Source organism: Tachyglossus aculeatus, chromosome X1 (assembly GCF_015852505.1).
Source record: "Tachyglossus aculeatus isolate mTacAcu1 chromosome X1, mTacAcu1.pri, whole genome shotgun sequence".
Classification (NCBI taxonomy): domain Eukaryota; kingdom Metazoa; phylum Chordata; class Mammalia; order Monotremata; family Tachyglossidae; genus Tachyglossus; species Tachyglossus aculeatus.
The window spans coordinates 7,450,216-7,457,893 of NC_052101.1; the positions used below are offsets into that span (position 1 = coordinate 7,450,216).

General features: G+C 42.3%; 1 non-coding gene across 1 annotated transcript; it reads left to right on the forward strand.

The window, feature by feature from the left end:
- Positions 1-7,285: 7,285 nt before the first annotated feature.
- Positions 7,286-7,423, forward strand: LOC119920672. Its single transcript, XR_005448403.1, has one exon. It is a non-coding gene; the product is annotated as a small nucleolar RNA SNORA7 (small nucleolar RNA).
- Positions 7,424-7,678: the final 255 nt, after the last annotated feature.

Genomic DNA, 7,678 nt, shown 5'->3' on the forward strand with positions numbered 1-7,678 from the left:
CAATCAATGGCATTAATTAAGCACTTACTCATCAATCAACCAATCATTGGTATTTATTGAGGGCTTACTATGTTCATTCATTTAATCATATTTATTGAGCACTTACTGTGTGCAGAGCACTGTACTTGGAAGAGTACAATAGAACAATCAACAAACATTCCCTGCCCACAATGAGCACTGAGCACTGTACTAAGGACTTGGAAGAGGACGATATAACAATAAACAGACACATTCCCTGCCCGCAACAAACTTACAGTCTAGAGGAGTTTACAGTCTTGAAGAATACAATAATACTAATAATAATGGCATTTATTAAGTGCTTACTATGTGCAAAGCTCTGTTCTAAGTGCTAGGGAAGGTACGAGGAGATCAAGTTGTTCCACTGTGGGCTCACAGTCTTAATCCTCATTTTACAGATGAGGGAACTGAGGCCCAGAGAAGTTAAGTGACTTGCCCAAAATCAAGCAGCTGACAAGTGGCGGAGGTGGGATTAGAACCCATGACCTCTGACTCCCAAGCTCGGGCTCTTTACACTGAGCCACGCACGCTGCTTCTCTGCTATGATACAATAAAGTAGACATGATCCCTGCCCTCAGGGAACTTCTTAAATAATCCAGCAACCTAATCCGTCTGCTTTCAACCTCTCATGCAGAATGCAAAGCCAATCCAGTCACAGTCCCTCACGAGCAACAATTCAGGCTGCCTTATTCAACTTGATTCATAATGCAAATGGCTCCTTAAAAATTAAACCCAGATTTAATATTCAAGAGATTGAACTGGGTTGAATGCTGGAAAATCTTTTCACTTTCTGTTGTTTTCTTGTTCACTGCTCCTTTTAGCCAAATATCTTCAGCAGAATGGTCTAGAACAGGAAGAAGAGATTGCTGTAAATGGGATCTCTTCTTCCTTTTTTTCTTCTAGTACGTCTGTCTCACGTTCTTATTCAACTTGATTCATAATGCAAATGGCTCCTTAAAAATTAAACCCAGATTTATTATTCAAGAGATTGCACTGGGTTGAATGCTGGAAAATCTCTTCACTTTCTGCTGTTTTCTTGTTCACTGCTCCTTTTAGCCAAATATCTTCAGCAGAATGGTCTAGAACAGGAAGAAGAGATTGCTGTAAATGGGATCTCTTCTTCCTTTTTTTCTTCTAGTACGTCCGTCTCACGTTCTTATTCCACTTGATTCATAATGCAAATGGCTCCTTAAAAATTAAACCCAGATTTAATATTCAAGAGATTGAACTGGGTTGAATGCTGGCAAATCTCTTCGCTTTCTGTTGTTTTCTTGTTCACTGCTCCTTTTAGCCAAATATCTTCAGCAGAATGGTCTAGAACAGGAAGAAGAGATTGCTGTAAATGGGATCTCTTCTTCCTTTTTTTCTTCTAGTACGTCTGTCTCACGTTCTTATTCAACTTGATTCATAATGCAAATGGCTCCTTAAAAATTAAACCCAGATTTATTATTCAAGAGATTGCACTGGGTTGAATGCTGGAAAATCTCTTCACTTTCTGCTGTTTTCTTGTTCACTGCTCCTTTTAGCCAAATATCTTCAGCAGAATGGTCTAGAACAGGAAGAAGAGATTGCTGTAAATGGGATCTCTTCTTCCTTTTTTTCTTCTAGTACGTCCGTCTCACGTTCTTATTCCACTTGATTCATAATGCAAATGGCTCCTTAAAAATTAAACCCAGATTTAATATTCAAGAGATTGAACTGGGTTGAATGCTGGCAAATCTCTTCGCTTTCTGTTGTTTTCTTGTTCACTGCTCCTTTTAGCCAAATATCTTCAGCAGAATGGTCTAGAACAGGAAGAAGAGATTCCTGTAAATGGGATCTCTTCTTCCTTTTTTTCTTCTAGTACGCCCGTCTCACGTTCTTATTCCACTTGATTCATAATGCAAATGGCTCCTTAAAAATTAAACCCAGATTTATTATTCAAGAGGTTGCACTGGGTTGAATGCTGGAAAATTTCTTCACTTTCTGCTGTTTTCTTGTTCACTGATCCTTTTAGCCAAATATCTTCAGCAGAATGGTCTAGAACAGGAAGAAGAGATTGCTGTAAATGGGATCTCTTCCTTTTTTACTTCTAGTACGTCCGTCTCACATTCTTATTCTACTTGATTCATAATGCAAATGGCTCCTTAAAAATTAAACCCAGATTTAATATTCAAGAGATTGAATGCTGGAAAATCTCTTCACTTTCTGCTGTTTTCTTGTTCACTGCTCCTTTTAGCCAAATATCTTCAGCAGAATGGTCTAGAACAGGAAGAAGAGATTGCTGTAAATGGGATCTCTTCTTCTTTTTTTTCTTCTAGTATGTCCGTCTCACGTTCTTACTTTATCCTTCTTATCTTAACCTTTTTCCTTCCTCCCCTTTACCCAACTTCTCATCTCCCTGTTTTCCCATTCTTATTCCCATCCCTTTCTCGTCTCTTTCCTCCTCTTCCCTCCATTCTTTTCTTCATTCATTCATTCATTCAATCGTATTTATTGAGACTTCCTGTGTGCAGAGCACTGTACTAAGCGCTTGGAAAGTACAAGTTGGCAACACATAGAGACGGTCCCTCACAGTCTAGTCCTTTCTTGGTTTCCCCCGGCTGTTGCAAATTCTGGGGCAAAGTGAAGGTTTTTGGTTGGGTTTTTTTTTTGGTCTGGGCTAGCTGGCAGCATTCCCAAGGCCCCTCTGGAGGTTTTAAAGGAGCTTCCACACTCTTGAAACTATTGCCCCCCAAGCCTTATCTCTTCAGCTCCTCCCCACCCCCCTTTCATGTTTGCTCTCCTGCTATAAAGGCATCAGCGCTCCTGGCTAACCACATTTAAAAATAGACCTATGTTGTTTCAGCCCCAAATGGCATTAACAGATGTTTGGTGTTCCAAAGAGAAAATGGAATCTGTCTCCCAGACATTTGGAGGTTACTGCTGTTATAGCGATGCTTTATTTCCTTTGTCTAGCAGAGCAAAAAAAAATGAAATGGGATTTACCAATGTATATAGACTAAAAGTGCAAATACCCTTCTCAAAACGCACAGTAGAAGGACTAATCTGGTTTTTCTTTGGAAAGCAAAGTTTAAAGAGGGGTACCGTAAGTAGGTTTCAAAGAAGATATATGACTCCCTTTAGTCACTACTACTGTTCCTTTGAAAATGTCCTGATACGGAATCATAACTTGTGGTGTGTCAACAACGTGATGGGCCCATTCTAAATCCAACAGAGATCGAATGCCTTCAAACACAATTCCCGGTTGACGTCTTTGTGACAGGGTGTTTTCGAACTTCACCCCAAGTCCTCCACGGGCTTGTTGGAGGCTTTCAACTTGCCTTCTTCAAATGGCATGGAGTCATTTCTGACCCAAAGCGACTCCACGGACACACCCTCGCCAGAATGACCCATCTTCCGTCGTAAAGTCATTCTGGTACGTGTATCCGTTGAGTTTTCCCGGTAAAGATTGGGAAGCGGTTTACCATTGCCGCCTTCTGCATCATCATCAATCATATTTATTGAGTGCTTACTATGTGCAGAGCACTGTACTAAGCGCTTGGGAAGTACAAACTGGCAACATAGAGAGACAGTCCCTACCCAACAGTGGGCTCACAGTCTAAAAGGGGGGGACAGAGAACAAAACCAAACATACTAACAAAATAAAATAAATAGAATAGATATGTACAAATAAATTAAATAAGTAAATAGAGTAAAAAAATATGTACAAACATATATACATATATACAGGTGGTGTGGGGAAGGGAGGGAGGTAAGATGGGGGGATGGAGAGGGGGGCGAGGGGGGGGAGGAAGGAAGGGGCTCAGTCTGGGAAGGCCTCCTGGAAGAGGTGAGCTCTCAGTAGGGCCTTGAAGGGAGTGAAAAGTTGCATCTCCGCCACGGTCTTTCATCAACACTTGGATTGTTTGATCAAAATAGACTCTTCGACTCTTTCCCAAGGCCGCTGCTGCCCAGCAGAGGTGAATCCACTTTGGCTGACGCTTCGGCCTCTAGACCTTTCCATTCTCGGCAGCCTTATGTGGAGGAGCTCTAAGCTTCATCAGCGCGTACAAACACTCCTGCCACGATAAGGCATCGATTCATAGGAGAGAACTTCAACTGGTAACCACTCTGAAACCCTGGTGTCCAAATTATTTGATGTTCAAGGTTTAAAATGCAGTTTTCCAAGGCCGTCTCTAGATGTCACTCAATACCACGACTGACGAATAAGAATAAGCGTTGTAGTGGAACTAACCTCCCATAATTTAGGCTTAGAGCGAAACTAATCTAAAATAATTTAGACTGTAGTGTGACGTTAGAAACCGTGCAGTTTTGCATTTCTCCCCATTAGGTATAGACTGTGAGCCCGTTGTTGGGTAGGGACCGGCTCTATATGTTGCCAACTTGTACTCCCCAAGTGCTTAGTACAGTGCTCTGCACACAGTAAGCGCTCAGTAAATGCAATTGAATGAATGAATGAATGTTGAGTAGGGATCATCCCTGTATAATAATAATGACATTTATTAAGCGCTTACTATGTGCCAAACACTGTCCTAAGAGCTGGGGGGATACAAGGTAATTAGGTTGTCCCATGGGGGGCTCACAGTCTTAATCCCCATTTTGCAGATGAGGTAACTGAGGCACAGAGAAGTTAAGGGACTTGCCCAAAGTCACACAGCTGACAATTGGCGGAGCCGGGATTTGAACCCATGACCTCTGACTCCAAACCCCGTGCTCTTTCCACTCTAGATGCTGCTGATTTGTACTTCCCAAGTGCTTAGTACAGTGCTCTGCACACAGTAAGCACTCAATAAATATGATTGAATGAATGAATGAATTTATTAAGCGCTTACAATGTGCAAAGCACTGTTCTAAGCACTGGGGAGGTTACATGGTGATCAGGTTCTCCCACAGGAGGCTCACATTCTCAATCCCCATTTTACAGATGAGGTAACTGAGGCACAGAGAAGTTAAGTGACTTGCCCAAAGTCACACAACTGACAGCTGGCAGAGCTGGGATTTGAACCCATGACCTCTGACTCCAAAGCCCGGGCTCTTTCCACTCTAGATGTTGCCGATTTGTACTTCCCAAGTGCTTAGTACAGTGCTCTGCACATGGTAAGCGCTCAATAAATACGATTGAATGAACAGGTGAATATTCATTTAGAAAAGTTAGGGAAAACTTTGCAGCTCTACAAATACGGTCGTTCATTATGAATATCAACCCTCCGTGGATGGGTAGGGACCGTCCCTATATGTTGCCTATTTGTACTTCCCAAGCGCTTAGTACAGTGCACTGCACACAGTAAGCGCTCAATAAATATGATTGAACGAATGAATGAACCTAGGAGAATAATAACAACAATAATGATAATGATAATTATGGTACTTATTAAGTGTTTACTATGTGCTGAGGGCTATTCTAAGCACTGGGGTAGGTACAAGTTAATCAGGTGGGACACAGTCTCTTGTCCCTTATGGTGTTCTCACTTTTAATCCCCATTTTACAGATGAGGTAACTGAGGTCCAGAGAACTGAAGTGACTTGCCCAAGGTCACCTAGCAGACATATGGTGGAGCTGGAATTAGAACCCAGGTCCTTTGGACTCTCTATCAACTAAGCCATTATTACATGCCCTTTTTTCCTTGCACTTTATCCAAGGAAATAGTGGACGGGGCAAAATGATGAAATTAATAATAATAATAACAATAATGGCGTTTTTCAGCACTTACTATGTTCCAGGCACTGTACTAAGCGCCGGGGTGGACACAAGCAAATCGGGTTGGACACAGCCCCTGTCCCACGTGGGGCTCGCAATTTCAATCCTCATTTTAACGATGAGGTATCTGAGGTCCAGAGAAGTGAAGTGATTTGCCCAAGGTCACACAACAGACAAGTAATGGAGCAGAGATTAGAACGCATGGCCTTCTGACTCCCAAGCCCGTGCTTGGAGAAGCAGTGTGGCTCAGTGGAAAGAGCCCGGGCTTTGGAGTCACAGGTCATGGGTTCAAATCCTGACTCCGCCACTTGTCAGCTGTGTGACTTTGGGCAAGTCACTTCACTTCTCTGGGCCTCAGTTCCCTCATCTGTAAAATGGGGATTAAGACTGTGAGCCCCATGTGGGACAACCTGATCACCTTGTAACCTCCCCAGTGCTTAGAACAGTGCTTGGCACATAGTAAGCACTTAACAACTTGTTATATGTTGCCAACTTGTACTTCCCAAGCGCTTAGTACAGTGCTCTGCACACAGTAAGCGCTCAATAAATACGATTGAATGAATGAACAAATATCAACATTATTATTATTATTTATCCACTACGCCCTGCTGCTTCTCAACTTAAATAATTAAAAATTCTCAACTTGAATCACTGTTAGCACCTAGAAATCAAACTTTTGAATTCCTCAAGTGTGACTGAACACAATTAAACCAACTCAAAGGCAGAGGAAGTGACTCCAGAATTTCCAATCAAGAATACAGGTTTTTCTTGTGTTGATTTTTTGAGCCCTTAATGTGTGCAGAGAATTGTTCTAAGTGCTTGGGGAACTAAAAGTAAAAAACATGAGTGTTGGTAGACATGATCCCTGCTCTCAAGGAACTTAAATCATAACAGAGAAGGCAGACCTTAAATGAAAGTATAAAGGTATGTACATAAGTGCTAGGGAGTGAAAGGTGATGGATTAGGTGACGTGGAATTGATAGTTTATATTCCCGAAAACTCCTGTAGTATCCTTGAATTGTACTGTGTCGCTAGTCATGTCAGTGGGAAATGAGAGGCCAAGGGGAAGATGATTAGAAAAATATCTGTCATACTGGGTAAAATTTAAGAGGGTTGTAGAAGACGGAAAAGCATAATTAAGCATGTTTTAAGGCTAAAACGTGAAATGAATTATTAGATTTTTTTCTCTGACAGTCCACCACTCTCCACCTTCAAAACCCTCCTAAGGTGACATCTCCACTAAGACGTCTTGTCATACTAAGCCCTTTATTCCCCCTATCTTCCTTCCTCTCTGTATCGACTATGAACTAGGCTGTGTGTGCCTTGGATACCATCAGTCGTATTTATTATCATCAATCGTATTTATTGAGCGCTTACTGCGTGCAGAGCACTGTACTAAGCGCTTGGGAAGTACAAGTTGGCAACATATAGAGACAGTCCCTACCCAACAGTGGGCTCACAGTCTAGAAGACTCTAGTCTAGAAGACCTCTTGGACACTTTGGTGGTCAACAGTGTCAGAGCATTTATGTCAATAGTCTTAAACTCTGGAGATCTCTCATTTATTTTAATGTCTGTCTCCCCTGTTGCCCCTCTCAGGGTCGCACTTGGAGAGTTTCCAGTCCTCTACCAGTCTCGACTACGGGAGGGAGAGTCAAACAGAGGCCTGTCCATTACATTCCTAGCTTGGACAGTGGCTAGCGAGGGGAAGGCAATCTGTTACAAGTCAAAACTCACCTGTGCTGAGCAACAGCAGTGTGGGAAGGAGTCGAGGGTGAAGACTAAAGTTTAGCGCGTGGAAGGAGGCGATGGTAAACCACTTCCAGATTTTTACCAAGAAAACTCTATGGATCCACTACCAGAACGATTGCAGATGGAGAGCGGGGCGTTCCAGGAGAGATCAATCAATCAATCAATCAATCGTATTTATTGAGCGCTTACTGTGTGCGGAGCACCGTACTAAGTGCTTGGGAAGTACAAGT